Source organism: Opisthocomus hoazin, chromosome Z (genome assembly GCF_030867145.1).
Source record: "Opisthocomus hoazin isolate bOpiHoa1 chromosome Z, bOpiHoa1.hap1, whole genome shotgun sequence".
Lineage (NCBI taxonomy): Eukaryota > Metazoa > Chordata > Aves > Opisthocomiformes > Opisthocomidae > Opisthocomus > Opisthocomus hoazin.
Genome location: NC_134454.1, coordinates 59,756,937 through 59,773,464, shown reverse-complemented (window position 1 = coordinate 59,773,464; position 16,528 = coordinate 59,756,937). Strand labels below are relative to the sequence as shown.

Here is a 16,528-nt window from a genome sequence, read left to right as displayed (position 1 = left end):
TTTTATCTTCTACTTGTTACTTTTCAAAAAAACATGCATCCTCAGTGTTTGGTAGAGACACATTTAAATGGTCACTTACAAGCAAATCCTGTCTTTACACTTACATTAGTAATTTTGTCTGAGTTAGAAAGATTCACTACATCTGTATCAAAAGTACTTACAGAAATACATCTATTTTTATTATGCATACACACTCACACAAATTATCTATCCAAATGTACTTATTCACAACTAGAAAAAAAAATCTGAATTATGCACTGAAAAATGGAGGGAGGATCAAAGCGAGCTAAGTTGCTTCGTCTCGCTTAATTTCTCAGATAAACCAAGGTACGAAAAATGACTCCGATGTTTATTATTCTAGAATAATTTCTTAAGCAAAACAAGAACCTATGGTGAGTGTATCATGCACAAATCTGAAGGCTTCCCCTGATCGCCTTATCAAGAAGTATTTGAGTGCAAAATCATACAGATGTGTACTAGGTCGTATTTTTAAAAAGCACCAAAACACTTTTCAAAATCCCTTATTCTGCACCTTTTTTATCTCTAAGCATCACTTAAAAATCTTTCCTGCACTTCTTACATCAGTAGGTCTCATCTGTTAAGTCCTGCTTTACTTAAAGAGAACAAAAGAAGGGAAAGCTTTTCCCATATATCAGCTAGCTATCAGTTTCCAGCCTCTGAAGAAACAACTTCATCTGAGACCGTATTTGTTCTGCCCATTGTATGTATGTCAAAATTCTAATGGAGGGGGACAAAAAGCTGTCTTACATAATGCTAACTGAACTAAAATCAGCTGGAAAATATAAGCACAGAATCATTCTAGTGTAAAATCTAGATTTTACAAATATTGATATCACATTCCAGCAAGTGACACTGCAACACTTGAGCCAAGACTACAGAGATATTTAACCTAATTCCATCTATAACTTACAGAACAAAAGCTCCCAGATCATTAATATTTGTAACGGGATCACTAATACAACTTGTCTAAAAGTTTTTAAAAGTCAGTAGTCGTAATATATTTCAGCCCTAGTAATAATCAAATAGAATCTCAAATAAAGTAAAAGATATGTATTTAATTAAAAAATACTAATGCACCGACATTCACCTGTACTCACAGAAAATCGATACTAAAAGCTTCACGAGTTGCAACCTGTTGTTCAGAACACACACGCATTTTACAATTACACTCTTCAAAGATCTCACATCTGTTGTATTCTAGTTCAGTTCAAATTTGGAAGCCGGAAAGTCTTGAATTAAGATTTCTACACCTAGCCCTTTCAAATATAGTCTCATTTCAGTTCACATTTAACAGCTTCCCAAAAACTGTGGAAAACAAATCATGTGCAAGTGTTACGAAGCAGGACAGTTTGCTACTTTGCTCCAGGGGAGGATTTGACAAGAGCTGCAATGACCCACAGCTCTACGCGAGGCAGTTACTCTCCATTCTCCCACCTCCCCACAATCCCCAGCTGTAAAAGCCCCTGGACAACATAACCTTCTCCCAGTACCACGGAAAGACAAGGCACAGATGGTAACTCCAGCATAAACGAGCACGTGCGTGCCACCAAAGGCAGTCAGAGGGACAGGGCCTGTCCCTGTGTGTAGCCAATAAGTATTTCACAGAAGAATCTGACGAGGCAACAGCACCGGGGTCCCACTTGGGAAGGTGTAGAATATGAACTGGTAGAAAAAGGAATGGCAGGTTAGAGAAGAGCAGGAAAGACCACGGGGGCTCACACGGAGCCAGCGTCCTAACGCAGCAGGGGTATTAATGTGCTGCAAGCAGACAAAGACAGATGAACCTGACACAGGGCGAGGAGGGCGTGCAACAGCAGCACGAGGAAGAAGCAGAGACATGTTTCTTCCACAGAAACGTCATCTGCTCTTTGTGCTGCTGAAGGGGCATATGAGGCTTATGTCTCCCTTCCAGATTACTACTGCACCATTGCTCCTAGCCTTTATTAACAAACAGTCTTTGCCCTTCTAAAAGGCAAAGCCAAAGAAAATCCCTTCTCCTGAAGAGAATTCGATGAATTAGAAGTAAATTGATTCAATCTTTCCTTATGACAGCTGCAATTGATTTAACAGTCCAAATGCTATCTCCATGTTTGGGGGCATTTTTAAAGCCACGTTTCACAAAGACTTATACAACTTCAAAAGGATTTTTTCAACAGAAAAATAAAGAACAGGTGGGCTACTGACACGCAAAACTTTAGCTATCTCTGCACCTTTTCTTCAAAAACCTCCTTCAATTCCCTGCACAATCAAACTTACAGTACCTGCGTCAGTACCTGTGTCAAAAACACTCAGCAACGAACTTAGGTTAGGTACATAGCACAAAACACCCTCATGACACTACAAAAGCAATGATTCCTAGCTCATTCAACAGATGAAACACAGTACCTAATTCTATTGCTTCTTGTGTAACAGCAGAAACAAAAATCCTGATCTTGGCTAGCATGCAAGTATTTTCTACCACTTGCTAGAAAAGCACACAACAAACAAGCAAAAACACTCGCTCCTCCAGCATTTCATAATCCCTTCTTTGCTCCTGCCTTGCCTCTTCCTCCATTTGAAACATTCCTAAAAAATTAAAACAGATGTTTAAAACTAATTCCAAGATACAGCCAGTTGAAGAAACAGGACTAAAGCAGTATGTCTTCAAGTACCTCTTCCTGCTAAAATTCAAAGCCTTAAGGTTACCTCTCTGTGTACGCATACAGCTCCATACACACGCACACCCAGCTCCCAGGCGTGGGCCTGAACGCGCAGCAAGTCTGAAGTAACCGTGTTCGCACGCCCAAAGAGACGCTGCGCATCTCCGCACCCGGCAATTCCAAGACGTACCATCCACGTAAGGAGATTCAGGCGCTGCAGGTGAACAGAGCCCCGCATTACGGCCCTCTCCATAAAAGCAGGTAGAACCCCACGGCTCTGCAAATAAATCCTCAGGAACGGAGCTTGCGCTGACCGTTTCCCCGCCGCTCCTCGCCCCGCGGCACCCGAACTGCAAGGCAGCGACGAGCACCGAAGGAGGTGAAACCACCGCCGAAGGAGGAACGCCTCCAAAACCCGGCGAGCACCAAGCCAGAAGAGCAAGTACCAGGTGTCCACGCTGCGACACCTCGGCTCCAGACCCCTCTGGAGCACGCATCTGCTCCGTCTGTTTAACCAGGCGGGTGAGAACAAGGCCACCGGCGCAGCTGAGCAGAGCCAGGCCAGCAGGGCCGACAGCCCTCACAGCACGGAGCCGGCCGAGACGGTCACCGGGAGTGCACGCCAGAGCCGGGCCGCCGAGGCCGCGCTTCCCGGCGCAGAGGACGCCGACACGGCCCCCGCGTCCCGTCTCCCCCGCCCCGGCCACCCGGGCCCCCGGCCGAGGGGCACAAGGAGCCGCCGCTGCCCCCCGCCCCCGGGCAGCGGCACCGGGGCCTGCCCCGCCGCCTTCCCCTCGCTACCTCTGCGCCCCCCATCCAGGCACGGGACCCGCAGCTCCTCCTCTTCGCTCGGCTCGGAACCGTGGCTCCGCCCGGCCGAGGGAGGGGGGCGGTCGGGGTGTGCGGTGGAACAGAAACCACGGTCGTCATTACAGTGGGGAGATGGAAAATATTTCAGTGCTTCTGTCCGGGTGTAGTGCGATTGCTAGGGGAAAGAACTTACCGAGAAACTCTGCGCGGCTTAAAGCATTTGTCCTGAGCTCGAGGTCTCCCCTCGGAGCTAAGAGAAACCTGGTCTTTTGCGCTCGAGTTAGAAAATGTTACAGGAAAATCAACAGCATCTTGTAGACTGTTTTTGTCAGATGTAAGTCTTTACTACTGTTCATGAGCAAGCCGGGAGTTAAGATGTATATTAGATTTCTGAATGGCATAGTTCCATTTCCCTTCTGTGAAGCTAATTTCTTTTTTTTAGTTGGTTTGTGCCTGTAATAAATGTATACATATAGAATTTGTTCTCAAACCGGCAGATGGAGAAAGAGGAAAAGCCCCCTCCCTTTCCTTTGGTGTTTGCTTTATCGCTGTTATGCAACGATTGCAAAACCACTTCCTAACAAGTTGTCAAATTATAGACCCTTAAGGTGGGGAGGTTTCGGACTTGTTTGCTCAGCAGGATGCCGCAGCTGCTGGGTGAGGGGGTAGGAATCCTTCCTGCTTCATGCTGGGCCAACATGACCAAATAAGGAAAGAAACTGATCCACAACGCGGAGGCAGACTACGACCTTCATCCTCACGACCGCCGGAGGGACCAAGACGACCCCCTAGCAACAGTACGCGCAGCCGCAGAAAGATACCAGGACGTGCTATGCAGACCCGGAACTACTAAACTCTAAAAAAGGACTCTGGTAGGGGTGAGACGCGCGCCGTTGGTGGAGCAGGAGACTCCCCGGCCGCCCAGCGCTGTTTTGCCTGCTTACCTGCTTGCTTGAATAAATTTTGTCTTGATAAGTACATCCGGCCTTTAACCTTTATAACATGCCTAAACACAATAACTGAACTCAGAGTGGATTTTTGATAAAAGGTGCAGCAATTTTGAAGAAAACCGGTTGCATAGTTACTGCTTGACAGATATGACGCATTATGCACAAATCACTCTGAAGATAAATTCTAAGCTGCTCTAATGTAAAACATATTTATGTTCATTGCTTTTCCTTTTCAGTCTTTTGTGATTAACAGCATGTCATGCAGAGATCTACTGAATATATCTGATTCTTTCCAAGAAGTGCCTCACATTCATTTTCACACCATATGGGAAAAACACTGGGGGCTTTTTTGATCTTCTATTCAGTTTCGTTAGACTAGGTTATCTTTTACTTTCTAACCCTAACTGTATTTTCTTGAATTCTTTACTCTCTACAAACTGATAGAATTAAGACAGTCTGATAAGCTGAATAAGCATTTTCAATTAAAGCTTATTGTGTCATATACAAGAACCCTTCTAATGTCAAAGAACCTGAACAACCTTATGACCCACATTTCCAGGACAGAGCAAAAGGTTAAATAATCACAGTCTTTATATCTCATATGGATACAAGAATAGATTAATTGGGACCTACGTGTGCTGAGGACTCTATGTTTTGTCAAAATGGTTTCATCATAACCTTTTTTCGACTTAAACACTCCTGTGTAAGTTATTTGTCTGTGTGAGAAAGCTAGCTCCTTAAGATCAAGAACAACGAACCTAGCAATTGGTATGTGAAAATAAAATACATACTCAGTGGCTAGTATTTTATGTGCCTAGGCACAGATTGAATACAGAGTTATTCACCAGTGCCACTAAACAGCCATTTCCAACACAGCATTTTTCGGATTTCTGATTTCTTAACATTCTTTAAAGACATGTTTTTGTAGATCCTCAAAATTGGGATTTCGTCTAGGAATCAGTTTTTGCAATTTGTGAAAATTAAGCACCAGTTAAAGAAAAATTATCTACAAAAATTAACCTGTCTTCAGAGACATAACATTTTCTTTCTAGATAGTATCTTTTTGTGTACGTCACTTCATGTCTTGAAGGTGAAACTACTCCAGTTGCCTTATGCCCGGTGAAGTGTGTTTCATCTGCTAAGCAGAACATGATATACTGTGTCTATCTATAGTCTATACTATACCAGCAGATGGCAGAAAAGAATTTACGTATCTAAGCACCTCAATAAAGTGCAAGACTTCAAAAAAAATAAATCAGGTCTCCAAGACTGAGCCCGAATGTGATGCTAATATTGCCCACAGTCTTCTACTTCAGAAATGGCCCATAACTTTCAGAAATTGTGTGGCATTTGGGCTGTTTCAACAGCATACCTGAAAAAAAGTTAAGATTATGGTTTCCTTCTTCCTTAAAGACATTGAGTTTTCCTGTGGTATATGCAGTCTAATAATAGCTGGAAGAAATAAAACGATGAACAAGAGTAGGATGTTTCCATGTTCTGAAATAGTATTTGAAAACTGCTTAGTGAAAGAAATTCCCAAGATGTTCAGAAGAGCTAGTGAACTGTGAACACAGGAGTATTTACTACAGTCCGGCATATTGGGACAGTTCTTGGTGTTATTCTTAATCCATGTATTAATCAGACTCTACTTTTGACCTCAAGATTGGTATTTCTTGCAACAGAGGTATGGACGAGCTTTGGCATCTTTCTCCTCCCTCATCCTACACCCTCTGCCAGTGAAGCTTAAAGGAGGCACGCCATGCTTCTTTGGCAGAGCAGGACTAAAACTGGCAGTCCTTCCAGTAGCCGCTGCACAGAAATGCAGAATACCATCACTTCTTTAGTTATAGATTAAAGCTTTTGTAGTTTTATTTGTAGTTCCGATATCACTACAGCATCTGGTTCCTCGGTGACTATGAGCCTTGTCAGTATACCTTCAGTCGAGCTACGCAGTGTAGGATGAGGTGGGAATGAGATGGAACATCTGAAGAGATGTCACTGTTTACCAGGCTCTGCTCTGACCCCAGAATGAGATATTGAGGAAAATTTCTAATGCAACCAGTAGCCCTGTAGCCTGGAAAATGTGGAGTAGGAATTTGACCCAGCAGAAATCCACATCCATGTGTATGTCTGCATTATACTCAAGACACTTCATAATGACATAATTCAGCTAAAGGGAATGTCATTTACAGAGAACGGGATTTTTTTTAATTATTACATAAATTAGATTGTGACAAGCTAAAAATATTTTAAAAATAAGTCTTTTTATGACTCACAGGTTTAATGTGTTAAACCTGTGGCATTTCTTAACATAAACTTACTAAGACAAATTAAAGTACAGCCATATTTCCCAACGGTTGCCTCTGTTCTAGTTTTTCAGGGTTCAACCTGAAATGTTTTACATATGATTTTTCAGAGATTATGAGAGCCTGGTACCTCTACTGAGCTTACTTATATCTGTGAGTAGTCATGAAAACCCACTGTGTCTTACATCAGCTAGGTAAGAACAAGACTGATGAATATGTCTGAAACTTTTGGCAGCGTCCGAGTGCCACAGATGTTACATCAAATTTTGTGAACATCTGAAATAAATAACCACGATGTATGGACCATCACACAGAGCTGTAACGTTAAAAAGTGGAAGTGTATTCATCATTTATGTTCCTTTCTCCACTCTTTCAACAGAACGCTGCTGAGCTCTAAGAAAATCCTGCTTTCTCATAGTCTTACTTTCCTTTTACTCCACCCTATGTTGAATTCATCATAATCCTCTGTTTCAAGCATCAGTCTGTTACCATGGAAATGACTGATGTCACAAATTCAGTTAGAACTTCATGACAGGATCAAATATAAAAAGAAAATGGGGCTAGAGAAGAAGAAAACTGATGTTCAAAGGGCAAAGCTTTGGTCACAAACTAAAAGGAAAAAGTATACAGGGATGTATCAAGAGTAAGGCGATTTATTATTGAAGTCTGTTAGCAGAAAATCCTCCTTTAAAATTTTCAAATACAAAGGGATGTTTTTTAGAGTATATATACAAGAGTACATATACAAGTGTATCATAAAACCAAGCTTTCTATATTTTTACACCTTGAACTATTGCATATATTGAAACAGAAGTACACAAAATAGCCACAATAGTGCACAAGAAGTGAAGATAGGTGGGTCTTCTTAATGAAAAGAATAGGAAAATAAGTAAGTTTGAATGAAGAGATGGTACATGTATATGTACCATCTCTTCATTCATTCACTCTTTATTCATTACTGGAAAAATTAATTGAAGTAGTATTTAAAAATTTATTCAAAGTAATTTTGGCATGTCCACACAGTGACATTTCTCTGAGATCAGATTTTGCATCTTTTTAGTAATTTTTACTATATCTGAGACTTCAGCTTCACAGAGTGGCTGCAGACTTCTTACTGGCTGCATTATGTGGTCTGTCAGACTTGTTAGATACAGTATATCTTGGAGGAAAAAGGCACTTCCAAGATGCTTAGTGGCATCAAGTGAGATACTTTTCCATTCCCAGTATAGCAGATAACCAGCTGTCACACTGTCACTAACAGAGAACTAGCAACAAAGGTTAGATTAATGATAACAATTTGAAGACAGAGCAATTTTGCAAAAAGAAGATGTAAAGAGGTGCCGCAACCTTCCAAATATATTTGTAAAAATTCCAGTAAGTGGCCATTTCTTTCATAATTATGGGACTAAGGAGCCTTATGAATCGGGTAAAATTTTAAAAATGCATTGTTTTCCTCAGTATTTCCTTGTTGGCTGGCTTAGATTGTTTGCTGCTTACACTCCATTGGCACTCTTAATTGTCCACCTTTTCTCATGGACATGTAGGTTCCAAAAGCCTATAGAACTCAGCAGAGTGACTAGGTGTCCTAGAAGCTGGGTGTTGAAAAGCTCTGTATCATGATACCCAGCTCCCATTTTTAAGAATTTAGCAGTTAAGTTCGCTTTTTCTGTCTGAGAAAACTGACAAATATACTGTTTATACAGAGTAACAGAGGCCATGGTGCTTACATTAAAGGTGCATTGTACAGGTAGACCTCATAAAAGACACAGGTGAGGCGTGCTGTAGACTCTTTCTATTCTGTCGGCTTTCTAATAGAGGGACAAATATGCCCAGATCTTGCCTAAACTTGGAGCCAGGAGATGGCTGGACTGTGCAATTAGACATGAATAGGTGGAAAGCCACTATTTACATATGTGCTGAAAGATCTAAGGACAAGGAATAGATACCCTCTTGTCCTCTGTTCTGTCTTCTGTGTTAGATTATTGTATAAGATGTATTTATAAACCACTTCCTGTTTCTTATTTTGTGCAGTATTTGAGTACTTACCCTATATTACCAACAGCTGCACCCCAATCCAAAGACCCCAATCCAAACCACATTGGAATCAATGGGGAGGTCACACTGACTTCAGAAAAGAAGTGAATTGAGCCAAGATGTTAAAAGGAAAAGCTTGTGCCATTAAAAAAAAAATAAAAATCTTGGCGATACTGTAATGTTGGGCACTCTGAGGTTGCTTATAGCTAACCTATTTCATTTTCATAATAAGAAAGAGTTTATGCTACCTAGGTTTAGCTTATTAGTATCTAATTGGAAGCCAGTCATAAATTTCTTTCAGCCAGCACTTCATTAAATATACAAGCATTCCCACACACACTTGTGTGGGGTAGGCATGTGGAACAAATTAGAGACCTTTAACTGCTTGGAGGCTGGCTTTGGTACAGAGCTGTTCATCCAGACCCACCAGGGGTCCTTCTGTATACGAAGGGCGAAAGGGGAAAACTATTTCATATTATAGTCAGATGTGCCTCCCTTTTTCCACCTGCCCACATCATCATATCGTTTACAACTGCAATAAATGTAGCCATTCACACTAAGATTTGCCATGCTGAATGCCAGCTGCAGGCTTTGGCTAAGTTTAAACTAGAAGGACATGTAGCGATAGGACAAGAGATAATAGCTTTAAACTGAAAGAGGGTAGATTTAGATTAGATATAATAAAGAAGTTCTTCACTATGAGGGTGGTGAGGCACTGGAATGGGTTGCTCAGACAAGTGGTGGATGCTCCTCCCTGAAATGCTCCAGGTAAGGCTGGATGGGGCTTTGAGCAACCTGGTCTGGTGGAAGGTGTCCCTGCCCGTGGCAGGTGGGTTGGAACTGGATGATCTGTAAGGTCCCTACCAACCCAAACCATCCTGTGATTCTATGATTTCTAAGACTAGCCTTGGAGGAAATTATTTGTCTTGAAAAATATGCCAGCTAGCCTTGCGTGTCATTTCCATGTCTTGTTACAGAGAACTACACTTTGTCGGTGACATCACCCGAATGCCAAAGATGTGCTTTTTACTAACTTTTCACCTTTCTGTGTGCATCTGAAGCCAGGTGAGATGCATTCCTTTAGCTGCCTACATCACACTTTTCTGAAGTTGTCTTCTCTATCTCTCTACCTCTAATCTTTACCTATTCCTACGAATTAAACAGTACGCTGAGCTTCAAAACTGAACTTCTGCTGCCTATCGATCAAATTGCTTTTAGAGTGTTGCAGCATGTTGTTTAACTGAATAATCTGGCACATTGCTTGGAAAACAGGCTATTCACTTGAATTGTTAGTAAATGTTTGGGCTCACTGTGTTTGGAAACCTCTCCTGCTTGTCATTACTCATGTGGTTGCCTAAATACTGAAAAATAGTTAATTGTGCATTTCGATACCATTGACTACTTTCTTAGTCTTCCGTGTCTTACCTCAAGCTCCAAATATCCACAGATACTAAAGAATCTCAGTTTTCACTAAAAGGAAAAGTTTTCAATCCTGTGGCTGCAGAGGAAAAGCTGAAAAGAAACAAAAAGGAACAAAGAAGAGTGAGTAAGTAAACAAAACTCCATGTTTCCCCACTTTCTGACGCTGCAGCACAAAAACCCCTGACAAACCAAACCCAGTCAGTCCAGTGACCAATTTTCTTGAATTCAGTTGCAATTTTGTATTTCCAAATTTCAAAGCAGAGGCTATGTAGCAACTGTTCAAAACACTAAGGCTATTAAAAGGCTATTTCTACCTGGAAATGCATTTTCTCCACAGCAGAAATTTGGGAAACTAGGTGTATCACTATTTAAAGTTTGTATGAGAGATACTTCATCTTGTACACACTTCTAGGGTCACGGTAATGTTAACCATAAGGGCAACTACACACAGGCTGTGTATCTCAGGTGTCTCACAGCCATCTTGGGTACCTCCGAGAACTAGGACGCGAACTGGACATCGAGGCCAACACACAGAGCTGTTGACATTCCCCTGGGACTGGAGAACATCTCTGGACAGACTTACCTGCTCTTCAGCTGACTGAACACTTCCTGCATTCTTTCTCTCTTCACCACGTCCCCTGCCTCCCAGAGCTAATCTGCGTGTGCCTGTGGTGCTGCGGACGTGCAGTAGCTCTGTGTCTGAGGTGGCAGCTCCATCGCTTGGTTTTCCCGTTTGCAAACAAAATAACCCCAGACCAGAGCCAAGCAAACAGAACATGAGTTCAGGCTGAGAAGAGCTTGGCAGAGAATGACTCTCCTCAGGCAAACAAATGAAGACTAAGGACTGATTGCCCATTAATTAAGAAAAGGCTGAAGGAATTATGCAGTTATTTCAAGCTAATTGCTCAAATGTCCTTTCCAAGACTTCAGGGAAAATATCCCAGAGCATACTGACTCACTGAACTAAGTCAGTTTCTTTCTGACCATGCAGAGATACAAATCTGGATACACAGGCAGCAAAATTCCACTGTGTGAAACCTGGTGAAACACAACCAGCACAGGAAATCTAGAAAAGACACTATTCTTAGCAATTGTTAATGATTTTTACACATGGTATGCAGGTTTTTCTGGTTAATTCCTCAGAATAGTTTATGCCATGTATTTGGCGTGCTGCTGTACAAAAGAAATTACCACATGTGAAAATAAGCATACCTCTATTTTTATAATATAGAAACAGGTTTGAAGTAAATTGTCCTGTAAAAGCTGCAATCTACTGAAATGTAATATTTGGTTTATTATCTGCTCCAGCCAAACAAGCAGCACCTCAGCATACACTACTCAGTGCCTTCGCAGTTTATATATGTGCCTTACACTGGTCTCCACAGGGTGAATTAACCTATGTGAGATGAAACTTGAAATACCAAGTAAGGATAAACGTTTGCTCCTCTACAACCACAGAGAGCTTAGCTTTTGGTTTCATCAGATGTGGATTACAGAAACAAATGTAATTAACACTTCCTGTGTTTGCCTAGACAACAGAGAGTCATTAATTGCTTATTTCCAGTCGACACAGAGGGATCCCCTCTCTCCATAAAGATGGCTGCACTGGCAATCGTCATCAGAGGAGGATGTTATGAAGTTTAAGTAGCTGGATCAGAGACACGAGTGACTTAGCACATAGTGAGGTCCTGCGACGGCGCAGGGAGTGCTAGATGGCTGGGACAGAAGGTCTGCTGCCGCTGTGTGTAAATTGCCCTAGTAGCCTTGAGAGCTCTAAAAGCCTGCAGGGTGGAATACCCCCCAATACAGCAGGAGCCATCTGCAGATGTGACCCCGCGGGCAGATGCAGAAACAACTTCCCACGCTGTTGGAGCATTCACCGCCTTCACAGGCTCCTGGATCCTGCTGCATTCATCAACACCTACCCAAAAAAAGGACATCGGATAATGAGCACAGCACTTGAACACATTGTATTAAAGAGAGGAACAGACAGCTTCTCTGAAATGAAGCTGTTACTCAACTCAGGTTAAATAACATATTGCTGGTATTTGCATACTGCAGATAATTTTGTTTGACATCTAATGGAGGCTTTCTTATCCACTCAAGTGGTGCATCATGTCAAGTCGCAGAGTATGCCAGAGCAGTCTCGGATTTGCTCTAAATGACACACACTGAGTGCCATCTCTAGGAAGCACACAACAGCTACAAGGCAATCTATAAAAATCTGACTACTAAAACCAGCACACACTTGAAAACTGGGTTTCTCCTTCGTCTTCACTCTTGTTTGCCACAGGTACCTGCTACTTCAAAGGCAATAATCTTAATTACAAGAACACAACACCTGATCTTCTACCAAAGGAAACCAAATTCCAAACCAGCTGATCAGACAGTACAAAGCCCACTGAGGTCATGAGTAGGCGGAGTTTGTAGCTCTGGCAAGTGAAAGACAGAGGAAGTTAGCCACTTCTGCAAAGCTGCAGGACACAGACCATCCTTCTCACCTGGCTACAAGCACAGGAGTTTACCACTGTCTAGGGTTCCTGTCCAAGAATGATAGGGAGCTGGGAAGGGATGCAGGACCTTCCCGAAATCTGGGCAGTGACCAGAGTGGAAGGAAGACTCCTCAGTCTTCACCACGCGGACAGAAAACCATGTTTTTAACCAACTAATATGGAGAACCCTTGTGCAACAATAACTTTCTTACTTACTGGAGCAGTACCAAGTCAGTGGATTTTTTCTTCTACTAGTTTTTGAGCTGAATCTCTGCCTTTCCTTCCTTTTCCCTGGTTCTTGCATGAGCAATTCTTTCAGCAACATCTCTGTTCCTTCTGAATGGGAATTCTGAGACTTTCCCTCAGGAGGAGCTATTATTAGGATGGCTGACAGAAAAAGGTACTCAATCTCCTCCCTTCTCCCTTCCAAAATACATAAATTAAATGCTCCCGGGGAAAATGCTCCAGAGACAGTAAGAGCAGATGCTGTTCTAAGGGTGAAGAAGACTGGTGGCATGAACAGCTGCAGTTCCAACCTTGCACACAAGATGAGAAAGCCAGTCTCAATGGGAGAACCAACTTAAATGTGTGGCATAAACTCTGCAGGTGTGAGTATTAATAAGTGAGCTTCTGACAAAATACCCAGCCGGGCTACTTCTCATCCAGAATTCATCACTTCTACTGCTACACTATACCAGGATTTTATGAATAACTGAATTAAAAGTACCAGAAAAGGGCCACTCAGCTGCTGAGTTCTGAAAAAGGGTTCCCTGAAAATAGCTTTAGTCTCTAGTAATATCCACTAGTATCAAAGCTGAGTAACACAGAGTGTAGTGAAATTAGACATTAAAGCAGAAAAAACAGAAATGGAACTGTCTCTTTGAAAGGGTTCTTTGCGTTTTCGTGCCACCTTTTAAAAAAAAAAAGAGCCAGCCTGTGCCATGGAGTCCTAGCCCTGGCAAGTCAATACTACACCAACGTCTCTTTCTGGAAGAGCATCAGAGGCATCCGACCTCGTAGAGTACCTTGGACTGTAAAGGGTGTCATAACTCACTGCGTTTAGTCAAGGAACATGATGTATTGTCAGTTTGAGAAGACTAATTGGAACACATCTATTAGATCCTAGAAGCACTACTAAGTCATAGTCCACCTCTTATGTAAACCAGCAAGCACATCTGAAAGTTTTTGCCTCTCAGTTTATATATATACTATCCCATTTCTGAACAACCCATAGATCTAATTTCCATTAATTCTGCAAGATAACATCCTAAAAATGTACAGAATTTCATTCTGAAAAAGACAATGAAAACTCAGTATGTTGTCAACCAAAACTTTCAGGCCAAAAAAGAGAAAGGTTTAGGTTTTTCTTTTGTTTAGTAAAGATGTCACACCAGTGATAGCTGGAATTTGGTACAACCCCTGTAATGGCCTTTTGCACATTTTTTTCAGCTCTGTGCCCATTCCTTGAGTACTTCCAAGACCTGCCCAGCAGCGGAAGGAGTTATTATGACTACTGGTGAAAATCTATAGATCAGCAATAAAGAAAAGCCTATAAATAATATCAGTAACATTGAACCCTGGGCTGGATTAATTTTAAATGCTGTATTTTCCCAAAGAGCCTAAGCTGCCTAGTTACATTTCTACACATGAGGGCATGCACACAGTTGCACATAGCAGCTGCTCTCCTGTGCTTTGGAAATCCTTTAAACCCTCTTTACTGATATACAATTGCCATTAACTTCTGCAAGGTCCATGTCAGTAAATTGTAATCTGAGGCTCCAAATAAATCCAATTAGCTGAATATATGCCTTTTTACTGTGGTTTGTTTTAGGTTTTTTTCTCCAGAAAGAAACATGGGAATATAATGCAAGCAAATAGCCTAGTCAAGCAGTGTTTATTGCTCAGCATAGTTCTAGCAAAATCCCTTATGGCACAAAAAGCATCACATGAATATTTCTACTTATTGTAACAATAGTTTTTGTTTCCAGGAGGAACAACAGGAGAAAAAATCCTAACCCACAAAATACATTTGAATGCTTAAAAGACATAGCAGGAGATCTCAAATCCCTCCTTCGTAAGTAGAAGACGTGCTGTTAAATAACGAAGCTCTGAAGAGTTAGTGTAAATTTCCAGCCTCTGCCTCTGAACACTGGAGCCTTGCCTGGTTACTGACTCCAACTTGGATTTTGTCCTTTGTAGCCAGCAAGTAATATTTCATCTGGTTTTCCATACTGAAAGAAGAGAAAGGAGTCAGCAGAATACTCCGTATTACATCACTTCTATATAATGCTTTAAATAAAAAACTTCATTAAAACAATGCAGTTTCTATGAAACCATTTCTCTCTGCACAGGTTCTAACTCACAGGAGACCAATTCCTTCTATCGTTCCCAATGGCCCAATCCATATACAGAAACGGTGTAACTTCACCCAAATGACCAGTCCCACTGATAACTGCAAATGTAACAACTGTATCATGTAGGGGATGTTATCACTTCCGGTGGTCAGAATCATTGCACAGCCAAAACAAGTCTTGATTCTTTGTGAATAACTGGGACAGTTGCAAGACAAGGGACTCCTGAATAATCCCATTAGGCGCCTGGGCCTTGGGAGAACAGGTATGCAAACTACAGAGATAAGGAGGCTGCAGGATAATCTGAAGACCCCTGCCGAGAGACGCCAAACAAACATGTGCGATGGACATTACCATATATTAATGAGTTATCGGAAAAGCCATTACTATGATAAGCATTTCTTGGAAATGTAATGAATATGTATGTTAACATAGCATAAATACCTAGTAACTGTGTCTCTTCGGTGCAAACATTTGGAGGAGAGATCCCCCGTGTGCCCGGCGCCGCAATAAAGAATACCTGCTTAATAGTCTGCCGACTATTGAGTCTTCAGTTCCGGCTTTTCACGGCATCACCACTAACTGGAAGTGTAACTGCTTGAAGGACTGGCTAGAGTTTTTTCCTATAAATCTCACACTGAGACATTACGAACTCTCAAAGCCTTTCTTAAAACTAAAAAAAAAAAAAGCCTGAATGAAACTATGGCTTGGCTCTCATTCTCTGCTCCATTCTTGGAATAATGTAAGCATGCTGGTATAATTTTGGCATTACCACCCTTGGCTGTGAAGCATGGGGAAATGGACAAGTAATAGTTTCATTACTTTTTTTTTCCCAGAAAAAGTGCTACAAAGTGGGCACTGTGGGTTGTTACCTGCATAATTCCCTGGGGGGAACTATGTGACTAGGGAAGATCGTGGGGAAGCTGTGAGCAGGGACTAATTAGTGCCTAATTTCGGCCACAGACAGAAGTGGCAGAGGCTTAGAAGAAACAAAGCCAGAGCATACGATTTGTTCTGCAGTAGGCTGCCAACAAAGCAGGAAAGAAAAACCCATTGATTACTGAACTATGAAATAAGAGCAAATATTTCAGACTGCAGATGATGGTTCACTTCGATTACACATGGTCCCACAAGCATCACAGATTTTTAAGCACGTACATCTTAAAAATACGTTCACCCTTCCCTGTGGATACTGTCGGGAAGAACTGTTGAATAACATTTTTAACAATTAAAGCAGAGCTTTAGCTAGGCGGAAGAAGTAGAATGCAAGGAATGCTTTAATTACCGTTCTCAGAAAGAAGGACACAGATCACTCAGTAAGTTCTCCTTTTGGCATCAAAGCTGGCGTGCAGATGCCAGGCAGAAACACAACATACACAAAATGACCTGCATTTTTCGGATCTCTGTGAAAACATCTATTTGATGTATTCTAACTGCATCCTTGCCTGAGAGGAGGTATCAGGTCTCCTTCTCACCGAGCTCTTCTAGGGTTAACAGCAGTAA

General features: G+C 41.8%; 1 long non-coding RNA gene across 1 annotated transcript; it reads left to right on the top strand.

The window, feature by feature from the left end:
• The first annotated feature begins 3,414 nt into the window (after positions 1-3,414).
• On the top strand, positions 3,415-14,834 carry LOC142358950 (uncharacterized). Its single transcript, XR_012761974.1, has 3 exons — positions 3,415-4,342; positions 10,208-10,306; positions 14,663-14,834. It is a non-coding gene; the product is annotated as an uncharacterized LOC142358950 (long non-coding RNA).
• The last annotated feature ends 1,694 nt before the right edge of the window (positions 14,835-16,528 follow it).